This window comes from Blennius ocellaris, assembly GCF_963422515.1.
Source record: "Blennius ocellaris genome assembly, chromosome: 1".
NCBI classification, from domain to species: domain Eukaryota; kingdom Metazoa; phylum Chordata; class Actinopteri; order Blenniiformes; family Blenniidae; genus Blennius; species Blennius ocellaris.
This window is the reverse complement of record NC_137650.1, coordinates 11,533,589-11,549,470: the sequence shown is the minus strand read 5'-3', so window position 1 is coordinate 11,549,470 and position 15,882 is coordinate 11,533,589. Positions and strand designations below refer to the sequence as shown.

General features: G+C 40.9%; 1 protein-coding gene across 1 annotated transcript in view; it reads left to right on the top strand.

Moving 5' to 3' along the window:
• Positions 1 to 15,882, top strand: part of thsd4 (thrombospondin type 1 domain containing 4) — a gene marked incomplete at its 5' end in the record, with an annotated part of 49,283 nt that overhangs the window by 20,481 nt on the left and 12,920 nt on the right. The gene's annotated exons all lie outside the window — the stretch shown is intronic.

Sequence of the window (15,882 nt, the reverse complement as noted above, 5' to 3'; positions counted from 1 at the left end):
TTGCACCAGTAGAGTCAGTCTGGCCCCGTCCGACCTCGGGGCGCTATGAGACGTCTCGCACATCCGAGGATGTGTGTATGGTCGTCATGGTGGATGAGCCAGTTTTCTCCTACTTGCTGCAGCTGCGTTTGACTGGGGAGATTGTTTTAGCTCCTTATTGTGCAGGCAGCTCATACGGCTTCATAGGGTGTGTTTTCTTGTTGCAGGTGTGCAGTTATTAGTTTCTCTCCGCTCTTCCCTGCACCCAGAGCTTTCGCTTGCTCATAATGGCTCCCACAGGATCCAAGGAGCAGTGAATGGGGAAGTGTAACTTATTGAGAACGTTGCCAACATACATATCATTACAGAAAGAGCGTTTGGCCGTCTGTTCAGTTCAGCTAATGCATGCGAGTGCACAAGAGTCTGAGGCCCGAAGCTTCATGGCAGCTCATAACTTTACCGGGGATAGAGGTGAGGGGAGACCCTCCATCAACATAAGTATATTTCTACAGACGTCTAACCTGTGATAGTTTGCAGAAGGAAGAAGAAAAGTCCGATACCCAGTAAAATGTCAGCTTTTCCAACATTTAAGTGTATAGATGTGGGGTTTCAAACATGTTTTATTTCACTAGCTTCATATAGCCTAATATAAGAACCTTTACACTTGACGTTTCAGTTTTTATGCATATGAAAATGTCTATTTTCACTAAACCAAACAATTACGACAGAAAATGACTACAATCTCAACATAAGCCAATTTCTGTGAAAAATTGGGGTAAAAAAAATAGTGATCCATCTAAAAAACTTTTCTTAGAGCTGTTGCATTTGGCATGTTTTTACAAAATCTCCCTGAGCGCATGGCTTTAAGGCTAATATACAAACAATGAGGTTGTTATCTTTCATAGCAGCATCACTGATGTCTCAGTCTGTGTTGCCTTCTATCGCGACTATGAAGACATTTGTTTGTCATCATCAATCAATCAATCAAATCAATGTTTTCTGTGACACTTTTACAATTTGCTTGGTGGTTTTGCGGCTGTATTGAAACTTCTCGCGGGGCAGTTTCAGCCCGCAGGCCTTATGTTTAACACTCCTGGTACAGCGTTTCAATTTCTTTGATTCGTAATCAAATTATAAAATCTCGGCAACAGGCCTCCCTTTCAAATGCTTGTAATCTAGTGAGGTATCCTGATGTCGTGTACTGAAGCATTGAACATAAAGTTTAATTTAAAGTCGATTAAAGTACATTTTCTGCTGTTAAAATTAAACGGCAATTAAAGTAAAGTTTGTGCTGTTTTTGCAGGTCATTAGAACAGAATAGTCCAAACTTGGGTGGAACCATGAAATCATCATGCGGCGAAACAACCTGTCGGTACTTTCACTTCTTTGTACATTTTTACACTCCCGCAGGCAGCAATTCAATCACAATAGTCCCACATGTGCATTAAGTCAAGTGCACTACATTGCTGGAGAAATTACAGGGGGAGTTGTTTTCTTTGAAATATAGATGACAAAATGATCTGTTTAAAAAGAAGACTCTTTAATTCAAACCACATATTGATTTTATAGCAGCGTGTTGCTTTACTTTTTGGTTGAACTGCCGCAGTGAGAAAGTCTTGGGCAATCAAACGTACTTTTTTGGGGGAAATTCTAACATGGTCCAGCCGAATGCTTAATACCTGATGATGTTACGCTATTGATGAGCCAAGTACTACAACTTAATGCATCTGTTTCACATTTATTAAACATTCTCATTTTGGATTGAAGGTTTCTTGCATTTCTCACCACGTCCAACTGTAGTGTGTTGCAGAGGTCTCTGTATAAAACAGAAAAACATTTTCAATGTTCTCCACCTTGTTTGAGGCCTGTGTTCGGTTTAAACCCTGGTTTTGGCAGGAAGGTGCCTGAAAGTTTCAGTGACTTGCTGTGGCGATGCCTGTTAAAGGGGACAGTTGAATACTTATTTTCCAGGCCTGTGTTTGTGAAGCCGCTCCAGCCACAATTTCCCCCAAATACTCTGCATTGCTTCAAAATATTATGAGAAAACCAGCTGTCAGATATGAGGATGAAGGGTGTACTCTTTATGTCACTATGTCCTGGTAAATTGGGATTTAATGTTGTGGAAACAATAGAAAAAAAGCCATATGAGGAGTCTGTTCTCTCTGGCAGCAGCAGTTCTGCTTTGAGTTTTGGCTAAAATAATCTCATTGTTTGCGAACAGAAAAATGTGTTTCTCATATGGACCCATTTCCCTCTTGACAAAGTACAGTGCATACATATATAGTGGTTTATGACAGTATAAACAAACATGAAGGTGCTCATGTGTTTATTCAGGACACAATATTTCTGTTCAATTCACATAATTTTCATATCAATGCTTAAACTTGTGAATTTTTCTCTCCTTGAGAATTCATTTCCAAATCAAGTTTTTGTAACTTTGATGCACTCCCTTAAACTTCCTCTGTGATTTCCAGTTTGGAGTAGCTGCAGCACTTTCCTCTCTGCCTCCAATTCATTTTCTACCCTTTACTCTCCCCCCATTCCTCCCCCAACTGCACCTCCCCCAGCTCAGTTTACAAGGAGAGCTCATAGAGATCAGTCCTGGAGTGAGAGGCTTCTATTTGGCATTCTCGGAGCTGCAGAGGCTACTGAGAGTGGGCTGACGAAGGAGCGGCCCCTGGACCCCCCTTACATTTTTTTTTTTTTTTTTTTTTAACCTCTCGGCGGATGCCTGACTGACAACTGGTTGTACACGTCTCTGCCCACATGTGAGAATGATGCTGCCGGGACTGGCTCTTCTGCTGCTCGTCTGCCTCCACGTGCGTGTGCAGGGGAAGCCCCGCTCGCAGGTAGGACCTGCTTCGCCTCTGCCGGGTCCTGGAGGGACCTTGGAGGCAGTGGAGAGCCCCATCCCTATGCTCACTTTCTGACTGCAGGAATAGCGTTTGCATGATGCTCTCCTCAGTTGTGAGGTTTTTTTTGTTTTTTTTTAATCCGTTTACCAGGAGGTCTTGGCAGCCTGATATTTCGCTGAAATTCAATCTCATTCACAGAACCTGGTGATTAAAGCTGATTTGATTGTGATGTTTTAAATTTGTGGAGCCTGGCACTTCTCTGTATCTGGCTTTTGGTGGCTGCAAGCGGCACTGGACAACATAACTCCAAAACTTGGCCTGTCAGTGCAGCCCTGTGATGTTGCGGTCCATTCGCTGAGTGCGAGTATTTACTGTATGGCTGCTTTTTTACTGTAGCTCTGCCTGCTGTCTGGGCTGTTTATTTTTTCCACACCACATCCAGTGGCTGCTTGTGGGATTGGGTTTCCCTCCTCGAGGACGACTCGGTGAGTCAGGCCTGTCCCGGTTCTATAAAGATGTACTTGGAGCTCTATTAAGAATCGACTGGGACCCTGAATTAGCCCATTGGTGCTTGCAGTTCTCCTCGGCTAGTTTTAGATCCATTGCTTTGGTGGGTGATTGATGTGGCTGGTGTCAGACTTCTGAGGTTTAAGTGCATCAAGTGCCAAGCTCTTGATAAAGATGTCCGTGCCAGTTTTATATGACTTTAAACTTGAATAGCATGCATTTCAATGATAAAGAACAAATATAAATTGGGCACCTGCTCTGATGGCAGATAAACCAGATGGACTGAGATTGGGTGTTTTGCCAATGTATTATGTGTGCCAATGTATTACACAAATGAAACTGTGATTTCACCTCAATCTCAAGAGCGACAGTCTAAAGTATGATATCTGCCTGAGTTCTATCTATATGTATTTAGAATTTTTTCCAACCTTTTTTTGGGAGTATTTACAGGAAATATTTCAATAATTTTGGATCACATGATGTATAATTGACAGATTTTCCCCAACTTGGGATCACTGGGGATTTCAGCTGAGTGTCCCATCTTGAAATATATTTATTTCAAAAAGCAAACACATTTACCAATTGGTTGGCAAACGACAACTTCAGCAAATGATGTGCGTATAAATGCTGTTATGTCTTAGAAATTACATGTACATGACATCTCTGGATGTTTGGTCTCCGTCTACTTGGTCCATGTTTCTTTTGACAGGTTTACATGCATGAATGACATTCTGAGGATGCAATTGAGTAAAGTCAAAAATTTCCCTCATCCACTATTAACACCGTTGTACACGTACCCAGTAAGTCAGGTAAGGAATCCATCCGTGCAGAAATGGCTTAATATTCCGTTCCCGGTATTATGCAGAGTTCAGGATGGAGACCTCGGACAGGAGGAACATGTTGGAAATGATTTCTGGACACCAGATCAAGCCAGTTAAATGACAGGTATGCATGAAGAATTGAGATGTTATGATCAGATCACACAGAGATGAGATGCCAGCTTCAGGTGATGAAGTTATTTAAGTAACTCCGATTGGTTGAGATACATGATGTCTGTGCCCCATGGTTTTCCTGAATGTGTATTCAGAGCCAAAATTATATATATATATATATATATATATAAATAACTACAAACTCTTGCAAAAGCAGAGTAGGAAAGTTGAGTTGTGTTTTTTGTTGAAAAGACTGATTGGAAGAAAATAAACACAAATCTGACTGTGACTTTAAAAATAATAATTTGGGAGAATTTCCCTTAAAATTCTCTCCAAATATTTAGTTCAAGAAATTCTGCAAATGAAAGTTCAAAGTGTTGGCATGTTATTTGATCTGTTAACACATTTAAGGTCTGTATTTGTATTATTTGCATTTATCGCAAAGCATAGACGGAACGAGTCGACTTTTCTCCGGTCGTTCCCGGTAGGAATTGAACCCGTTTACCTCGACCAGCTGAGGCTCGGTAGAAACTGTGCTGTTATTCTGTTCCTAAAACGGTCCATCCAAATGAGTTCAGTGATGTCAGGAGAAACCCTACGCCTTTTAATGAATGTAGATTCATCGTGCTCGGCGCTATTTGAGTTTTTTTTTTTTTTTTTTTTACAAGCGTGGGAGCCTTTTGCAAAGACGCTGTGCCCTCTGCCCCGGGCTGCGAGGGCAGTCTGCCGTGGATGAGGCCTCTTTTTACTGTTGGGATCAAAGGTCTTGCAACTAATGCCTACGTCTCTCTTCACAACTTGCAAAGCTACAAATACTTTGCAACCTTCAAAACATAGTTTCAAACTCCTGATTTCAATTTTGAGAGTATGCAAATGTAATAAGATTTGGGAGCTTGCTTACAGACTTTTTCGATGAAGACACTTAAGCTGGACCACAACTGCCACTTGCTTTGTCTTCAACTATTGTGTTACCCTCAATGATCCCTGCTGCGTTCCTGTTTTGGTTTAACACACACTGCTATTGATTTTCAACAAATGCTGTGTTGTGGAGCGCTGAGGACTGAGTGATTACAGTTCAAAACACCAGAACTTGGGTTTGTATTTGTGGTTACAAACCACATTTAGTTTCCTGCTTGGTGTTTCCATCCTACCAAGGCCAGTAGTATAATCCAGAGGGGATGAAGAGAAGGAACAAGCCTCCAAGCTTTGAGACATTGATGATATCACATCTTGTGTTGTGAGTGCAAAGCTGGACGGAGTCGAGGTTTGATTCTTGGTGATGCCATCACCTTTAAATAGCTGTTTGCATCATTTGTATGACTGAGCTGAATGATGTATAATGTTTAATGTGCAATCATAGAAAATATACAGATTGATTTAGAATTGGTGAGGAAATGTTTTCAGACATCTGACATCAAACAAACACACTTCATTCCTTCCAAAATCCACTCGGGTATATTTTTCACAGATAAGATGAGCATTACAAAACAATTAGCTGCACAGTGTCACTAGTGTGGTACAATAGTAATGCAGCATAAATATTTGGTTCTGGGTGTGTGAAGTTTGCATATCCTCCTCTGGCCTTTGTCAATTTTTTTTTTTTTTTTTTGTGTCAAGGTTTCCCTTTCATTCCAGAAATGCAAGATTATGTTACATAGCCTGATTTTTTAAAAACTTTTTGTTAAACCACTGCTGAATTTATTTAAGGTAATGAGACCACTTATAGTTAAATCTTTAGGTTCTGTCAGTGATGCCAACAGGGGTAGAGTTTGATCTTGTTTAGACTCTGGGCAGGAAGGCAGGTGTTTAATTGATTATGTCTGATCCTTAATTAGGATTAGATGCTTTGGTTGATTTCTGAACTTTCTCATCTTACTATTCAAGGTGGTTTGAATTTGATTTAGAAAAAAAGATCACAACAAACTATCTCAGTCTGTGGTCTCAAGAATGACGGCATGATTTAAAAACCTGGTTGGAAACAGAAGCTCTCACATGTTGCTGAGGGTCATTGTGGGTTCAAAGGAGACTCTTGTAAAAGGAGTCTTAAATACTGTTTGGACTTGAAGGACGCGCATATGATACGGTGGTAAAACACCGTCACCAAAATCTACTCGCCCTGGACTCAAAGGCATTGTGTGATTGAGTTGATTAATTGTGACCAGGTTAAGATGGTAAAATCAATTGTTTAGGTTTTGGAGAGCGTAAATCTGAGGCCAAAACTGGTCAGTTGTAAACGCCCCGACCATCCATCCATCCCTCCTCTTTCTCATTTAGTCCACATGTGGCTGTCAAAGAAGTATGACGAGCAAAGAAGCCCCCACATTGCTGTAACCTGAAACCTTCCCAAACTCTTCTTCTAGAACCCGAGCTGTTTCCAGACCAATCGAGAGATGAACTGTGTCCAGCAGGGCCTGGGCCGGCCTGTGGGCCTCCTCCTAGTCGCCACGTTCCGAGTAAATCTCTAATGGGAAAGAACCAGGGAGCACTGTCACCTCAACAATCCATCCTCCCATCGCTCGCTAAGAAGACCCTAAAATAGTTGAACTTTCCTTTTCCTTCATGCTGCACAAATGTGTTGACAAGATATTAACTATCTGACGAGTTAATGAAAATTAGGTCCAGTTAATTGCTCTGCATCACTATCGTGTTACACATTAGCTGTTCGCACTGTATGGGTCGACACAAGTTCTGCTCGAGCGACATCCGTTTGCATGAAGTCCAATGATGGTGCACAATTTTTATTTATTTTTTGCTATATTGGCTCTGTCAAGAGAGATACTTCTTTTGTCATTCAGAACTCTGCACCTGTTGTGCAAAGAATTGAATTTATGAAGCAATGACAGCATAAAGAAGCAGTGGCAAAATAAAAAGCTGATGTAAACCACAAACATGCAGACAGGTCTTATAAATTCAAGATAATGTTTTTCCAGGACCAAAAATGCATCAGAGGTGCTGCAGAAGAAGAAAGCTGCCACAGGAAGCAGGAAAGGGAAAAGGGCCACTTTCAGATTTGGCGAAGAGCTCACAGAAACTTCAGTAATTATCTAATAGGGCTTTACTGGGAGAAGCTAAAACTTCAAATCCACCAATCTGGAAGTAGGATAACATTTGTTTTCCAAATATAGCATCATACAAAAGAAAAAAATACATAAATAAATAAAATAAAAAAATAAATATTATATATATATATTCCAGAATAACTTTGGGAAATGTTGGGAGGATGAACCATTGACGTGACCCGTTGCACTGACAAGTTGGGACATTCCCCAATTCTTGCAGCTTACAGTGTACACTTCAAACAGGAAGCACAGGGGACCGTAAATCAGACACAGCCTCTGTTTAATGGAGGAATGTCGCATGTGATGGCTGATGTGCTGCTTCCTCAGACACAGATGCGTTTGAAGTGCTGACTGAAGTCGAAGCAGTGTCGCGCGCTCCTGCTCATTAAAGCAGGCTAATTTTCCACAGCATCCCGGGCATGTGGGTGGCAGATGTTGGTAACCGTGGCAACCACTTTGTGAACTTAATAAAGCATGCTTTTTTTTTTTTAAATATCACATAGAAATATTTCCCTCCCCTGAACTAATGCGAATTTTAAAACCGTATTAAATCAAAACCCCATTTCTGATTTCTCATCTCTGAGATGATTGGAGGGCTTGTGTAATCTCATTTCCAGACACAACATCACGTCCTGAGGTTACTTCCACTGTAAATTCTTTGTTGCTGGGATGATGTTGCCTCTGTATTTCACTGCCTGGAAGACCAACTTATTTCTATATTACCTTTCCAGATGCACCGGAGTGTCACAGCTGACAGAGTCATGATCACTTCAGTGGCGTTTTGCCAACATTTTACAGCCTCTCTGTGTAAGGAGCCGTAGAAATCCCCAAAGTGTGCACCGAACAGCCTCCTTTAACCTTACACTCATAAATATGTTTCAAAATAACTGCACTGCTTCCATCCCACAATGTGCCATTACAGTAGGAGCACAGATCAAATCAGCTTGTTATTCTCTAATGACATAATCTGACATCTGTCTGCTGACATGAATGAGTTACAGCTCCACATTTTTGTTGTGGAATTCATTTGTTCTTTGCATTTACTCGAGTAAAACTGCTGTCGTACATTGAAAGATGGTGAAAACCTGCCTCCAAAAAGAAAGCAGTGCATCTCACACTGCTGGTTTTTGTTTGGGATTTTGCACTCAGTATGTAAGCTGAGCAGGAAACGGCCACGACACAGGTTAGAAGGTTTTGGTAGGAATCCAGCCTGGTTTTATGTGGATTAAGACTTTGGGGTTTTTTATTAACCATTGCACCATCCCCAGTCTAAGAAAACATCCTTTTATTCACAACTTTGTCTATTTTTTTTTTTTTTTATAGTTTTCTTCCATGGTTTGGCTCTGCATGGACTGGAGAGATGTCGTTTCAAACCATCAGAAAACTCTGCGCTGGAAACCGCACAAGGGGAAAAACCTAATGTGGTCCCTCATTGTCTGACTCTTACCTAATCTCAAGAGAGAGAGAGTGATCACATGGATTTTGTGTTTTCACATAACCGTGTCGGCCACAGTTTCTACTTGGCATGTGCTGTGGATGGCTTAAGGCTCATAGACTGCAATTTTGGCTGTCTTCAGTTACTGGCCTCCCCGAAAGATTTTAAAACTTAATCAAGACAGTAAGTTTGACTGCACATCACCCTCCACTAAGTCAGTAGTGATGGGGCCTATGACGTACTTCAGTATTCAAGAATAACTTTGTACTGAATGTAATCTGCTTACTCCAGGAAATGAAGCAAACTAAGAATCAAGCCTTTGTTTCAGTTGCATTTCTGTGCAGGGAAAAGGCTTGATATGAAAGTAGTCTGAGAATGTAGACGTGGTCCAATGTCTTGCCTCCTTTGTAGTCTGAAAATTGTTGTTTTGCAACAGAGTTGGATGTTCTTTGATCATCGCATCAGTTTCTGAGGACATTTTCTCATGCAGTCGTGATTCTCATTCTTTCTGACACAATCCTCACATCCATGAAAGCTTCTAGATACTTGAATTAGATTTGAAATATGATCAAAGATGTCTTATTTTATTCAACATTAAACAAAGTGATCTCTTTATGACCAAAGACACAAATACAGAATACATATTGCTTAATTGTGCCTAAAATTGGTCTAAGGATTCAGGATTACATCACGGGCAAACAATTACAGTAGTACTCCGTGCAAAGCACCTGTCAATTTTATTACATATACTTTTGAATTCTATGCAAATCAGATATTTTCATGAATTTATAAGATCCCCTTGGACTGGACAGGCTAAGAAAAGTAGATGGGCCAAAAGAGGATGTTTGCTCAGTCTACCCATAAGACCATGTTTTAAGCTGTGATTGAAATATTGTCTTTAATGTTGTTTGAAACTAATATAGTTTATTAAAAATTAACATTTTTAAGTGAGGAACAAAAGAGGGAAAATTCTTAAATCTAACGAATACAGGCCACAGGATTACTATTGCTACAAAATATCAGTGCCATTTTTCATAAGGAAATATGCTCTGATGTACTGTAAAACGGTGGATGAACAACAAGAGGGGATCCAAATCAAAAGGAGACATACGTGATGTAACATACACTGTATACAGTGTAGCATCCCGGTGTCTGTTCTCTTGGCTATAGTTGATGTATTTGCAATGAAGTACTGGCAGTCGGTGTATTTACATGTGAGTGAAAGGATGCAGGGGATTTTCTCATCGAGCTAATGTGCCCACGCGCACCTTTTTTTGTTTTGTTTAACAGTTCTGTGCAAATTCAATTCTGGACTACAAACTGATCTGACTTCAAAATCTTTTGGAAGATCCATTGAGAAGCTATTGCATTTTGATTCCAGGCCCACTGTAAGGGACTGTCGTGTACAGGGACACTTATCACATATGGATGCCTCCGGCCTGCATATGTCTTCTATTGCAGATTATTCTGTATGTCAAACTTTCAAACAAGTTTTTTTCAATTTATGCCTGCACAAACACGGAGGCACACACTGTGATAATCGGTATTTTAAGGGCACGCATTCTTCTTAGTCTTGTTTACACCCAATCCCATACAGAGACGTAAAAGCTGTATCTGTCAATGAACAGTCAATCTCCAGCAGTAATTGAGGAAAAAGGTCATCCTCTACTAAAACCTTCTGGATCTATAGTTGCACACCAGTCTTTCAGGCCAACCTTTCACAAGATACTCCTGCTTTCTAGGCCTGGAAATTTTAATTAAAAACGCATGAATGACACTGGAAATTGGAAAGACGCTCAGTAATAATAGGCTTCACCTCATTTAATTACACGAAAACCAGAGTTGACTGCAAATGGATCAAAACCTAGAATACCATAAGTTAAAGTAACACTGAGTTCTACCATATATTTCAAATTAGTACTAATGTAGTGCCTTAAACATATCCACCTCCATGCAAAAATATTGAACTGGTCTTGTTTTAGTTTTTCAGTTCAGTCATTCTAGCGTTATAAAAAATTATTTTTTCACGCAAGTCACCTTCAAATTGTCTCATTTAAATTCTCAGAGGTACAAATACACTCTATTAACATCACTGAATCGATACGAAGTGTGAGATATCAAAGCAAACCAGCGTTGAATTATCTTTTGTGTATCAAATCAGTCACATTTGAAGTGCGGTGGCGGCGCTGACTGAGCCTCCTGGCAGGTGGAACAAAAAGTCACAGTGCCTGGTCATACAATGTACACACAGCAAGTACCCACAATAACATTGGCTGGGAAAACCAAACAACCGGTTCAGCTGCTACAAGAGAGACATGAGCAGAAACATTCAAACCCTTGTCTGCTCTGACAAAAGCTCATAGCAGCTCATTTTTCTGCACATTTCAAACTTGATTAACTGCAGCACAGAGGAGTTGAAAGCCTGCACACTGCGTGTACCCCTGCTGTTAATTCAAGTATGATATCATTAGAGCGTCAACTTTTCATTCATATTTACATTCCTCGTGTGGAGCAACACATCAGCCCTCCTACATGGATAAAAGCTCTGTTATTGCAAAGCAGCAGTAACATAATGCCTGAGGTGGTGGGAAGAAATGTGGCTCCTTGGCAGCTTAACACTTGTTTAGTGGTAAAGACATGGTGATGTGATATCTGCCACTCTGTCCTTTGGTATATTTAGCACATTAAGTCACTCCCTTAAATATGTAATCCCTTGAAAAATGCACCAGCACACATTAAAGTGAAGTGAAGAACTGGGAACAGTTTTCCACAAAGCTAACGGTCGAGGGAAAATAACTACCGTCATTTCTGGACTTTTGGAGTGCACCTAAATATCAGCCACACCCACCAAATTTTTAAAAGAAAAAAACAAATCGAGGAAGGAGTTATGTGATGCGCCTGAACGCATCACTCCTATTTTGGTGGCATGAAGCTCGTAAACCAATAAAAATCCACGAATCAGCTGTGTCATTGTACCGCTGGGAAAAAAAGCTAGCAGCTATAGTCCGGAAATTACGGTATTCAAATAGTGTTATAAAAGCTGTGTGGTATGAATGTTGGCTATACAAAAGCTAAATGGAATCGAGTTGTTGTGGTGATTTGCTGTAATTCTAAGCATTATAAAATGACCTCCACCAGAAACACTATGAATTATGTGAGAAATGTTGGTCATTTACCTGCTTACACACATTTTTCTTGAATTTTTGATGTGTAGAAGACGACGCTGGTTAAATTCTCACATTCTGTTTCCACTGAAATGCTTAAAGAATGCCACATTGATCATTTAGCCACAACTACTGATGTCATAAAAATTCTGTTCGTACATTTGCAAATTCCAGTACGTATTCCTGCATGAAGATCTGATTTGAGTTATCAAAGTCTCACATGCTGATCAGCTCTAGATTGTTTTCACATCAAGAAAAAAGTACATTATTGTACGTGAAGGAGAACAACTCTTAACCATGTTGATACATTTAAAGGTACTGCATTGTATCATTGACTGAAGGAGCATGTTTGTATTTTTGTGGTACAAAGGTACATTTTGTTTTAGGGAAAATGGCCGGCTTGTTGGTGGTTTTTAGTTTTCATATTTGTTATTCCATCAGAGTTTTCTACTGTGTGGCTAAACCTGCCAGGCTTCTGAAATGAAGCCGAGAATCTATGCTACCCAAACAATTGCATGATATTAAAGCCTGAACATCTAGAAGCAGCTTTCCATACATTTGACTTTTAATGTTCAGAAACTATTTGACCTAGAAAGTTTCACATGGATCCATAAATGAGCTCAACTGGGTATCGAAGTGTAGATTGTACCTTGTGGAATTAATATGGAGTCCCACGATACTTCATTGTGAATATCGTGGAGCGGCGTCCCTGAGCAGCCTGAAAACATGTTGCCGTCGTTGTCGAAGTGCCTCAAGTTCAAGAGGTTGAGCAAAACGAAGGTCGAAGCCTGTCCTGTATGTTTTTGGAATCCCCAAATTCTCATGACCCCACAAATGACTTGTTGTAATTATTATTAGTTTAGGGGTTACATTTAACTTTGAGCCCCACGGCCTGCAGTGCGCAGTTCACTTGGCGGCCATGACGCCGGCTACCCGGGGTCCAGGCACAAAGGTCTCAGCCCCACTTAGTTTTCATTGTTCAAACATTAAAAGCTGGAGGGAGCAGAAGTGTCTGCAGGCCACCGAGGACACGTGTGCACTTCAATCAGACGGCTCAACTCCGAGGACGTCTGTGTCTAATTCAACATGTCTTCATGTGTTTTCTGCGAGCAGAAGAAATCTCCAGTGACAAGTGCCTTCGAGCAAAAACTGTGCAAGTTCATTTTGTAGCAAGAACTCGACCAACTGCATCGTGTGGGGAAAATCCCATCAGGATTCACTTTAACACGGTCTTGTTTTCAGTGTTTGAGAGTTGACTGAGAGAAGACTCTTCTGTTTTGACACGTGTAACCATTCCCAGATGAGGGTGGGCTTCTGCGACGTTTAGAAAAGAAACGACTTGTCTTGGCTTTCCAGTGAAACGCGGGCCGATCGCCTTCGTCAGATTGCACAAGCCACCCTCGGAGAGACGGTCACAGAAGCGGGGATGTGGTCTCAGTGTGACGAAACCAGGAATTACTCCAGAGCTGCCTTTTCTATTCGTTCATCATTGGCCACACTGAGGATTTGTGCTCTGGGTTCAGTTGGGAAGAGCCCATGAAGTTCATGTGTCCTGACACCAGAAGGGTTCATTGTAAATGTTATCGTTCTCTGTGACTGCCTGGAGGGGAAAGGAGCCCATTTGAAGGGTTATTCAAGGGGACATTACTATTTGGTACTTACCTGCCATTTTAAGACTTAAAAGCTTGTTTTTGAAAGTTTAGCAGGTTTAACAGTAAAAGTACTTCAGTTTTCCAACATGTTTTGTTTGGCTTACAATCTCTTTGGCTCTGCACATATTGGCAAACTAAATATCCCGTTTTATATCGACAGCTACAATATCTTTCCTTGTCGATACAGACTTGAGTTGAATGAATCACCCTGGCCTGTTCATCACTACTACTTTAACAGGTTTCAACGGGTTTCGATCTGAATTACTGCTCATAACTTCTCACCATAGATCTGTCAAGATCTTTAGAGGAAAATGTTGTTCTTATTTAGGTTTAAGGATCTAATGTTGAAAATGTGCAACGTTTTTTTCTTTTTTTGATGGTTAATCAGGTTATCAGGTTTTACTTCTCCGTGACACTGTTTAGATGTCATGGCTTGATAGTTGGACGGTAGCTTCGTAGCTGCTTCATATTTTCTGATCTGTATATTTCTACCCTGAAATGCTGCTGTGCTTCACTGTGTTATTGTATTATGTTTGGTCATTGAGCTCCCCCCTTCATACAGCTATGTGCTGCACTGCAACTTAATTCCTTTATACCCACAAAAGCCTTTGGCAGTATTATTTAGTTTTTTTTTTTCAGAGCTCTTGGTTTGCTGTTCTTCTCTCCCATCACTTATTTCCTGTGTGGAAGGAGGCACTTGGTGTTTATTTTGGCCCGGGTGGTGTTTTGGCCGGGACCGCTATGAGGTGCTGTGGGTGGGAGACCCTGACTCCTCCGGAGTTCACCTCGCCTGAATCGCTCTGCTCCTCAGCCACTGCACCCAACTCCACACTTTTCTTTCTCCTTTTCTCTACTGTACACCTTTCACTCAGTTTTTCTTTTTTCCCTGCTTCTTCAGTGCACACATGTTTTATGACTGCTGTCGTGCTGCAAAATCCATGGACATGACCATATTATTCATGACTTATTATTCAATTCTTGTAATTTAGTTTTTGCTGGAGGCCTTATGTCTTCAGATAGACGCCGATCCATTCATCTGTCCCTATATTGTTGACATAGTACTCCACAAATGTCTTTTGAGTGACTTTCCACACACATATTCACTTCCGAGAGAATTTTAACCAACATGAAAAACTTTCACCAGTCAGACAAGATCACTTTAGTAAAGGTTAAAGTCCAACAGGGCGTGCTGGATGAAACTGCAGACAATGAAATCTCTGTTTTGTTGCATACTCATGAAAATAAGCAACAAAACACCCAAAGTTGAACTACCAGTATGGAAACATTTCAGGATTAATGGGCTACTTCTCTATTAATCATAAATAATGACTTCCTAATAATAACAATATAACGTTTTAAAGATAATTCTCTGCACATCAATGCCAAAGGAAGTGGTCGTGCTGTTATTTTGGAGTAAATGACTCATTCCCTTTGTAACCCTCTGAATTATCTCAATGAGATGATGGAAAAACAGATGTTCACTTGAACTCATTAGATCTTCTCAAATTGGTGATCATTACCAAAACACCTGGAGGTGCGGCTTCAACTCGTTAGCAAATGTTAATACATTCTTGTCATTTCCGGAGATGAAGAATCTGTCAAAGTTGCACTAAAGTCTCTCAGTCGCTTGTTCAAATGCCATTTCCATAGAGGAGGAAAATAGTGGAAAGCTTGAGGTCTTAAATGTCCATAATGTGAAATGCAGCAGTTTGGTAATACCTGTAATTCTCCTTTTGCTGTCTCTACTACGTCGATAATATGACTTCAGACATCGGCTTCGGCAGAAGCACAAAACCGCGAGGCAATGACTTTACTTTTAATTCACGCTGGGCTCCAAGTGCCCACATTAACTTGGAGGGAAACGTGTTTAACTTACAATCCCATAGCATTTGCAATATGTCAGTAGCAATCAGAGGATTGACCGTGGAGCCAGGTGAGAGCTGCACACGGATTCGGGGGCCCGGGGAGCGGGTGCTGTACAATCACAGAGAGCTGTCGAAGCCCTGTCAAATGTGTGTCAAAAGTGGTGTGTTTTGGCCGTCCCTCGGTACAGCTGGACCCGCAGCTCCATGTGTTTTGAGTGTATGTTAGCTCAGTGCAGCCAGTTTGAGCCCCAGGACCACCTGTTTGCACAGTGAGCTGCTTTTACTGCTGGTTTGAGTGAATTTATGGACTGCTGATGTTAACGGTTCTATTTTTACTGTGCCCAGGTTTCCTGTAATTTATTACCATCAATGTGACACAGAAAATTCACACCCTAGAGAAAAGGGAAGGAAATCCTCGTCTCAGTTCAAAGGCG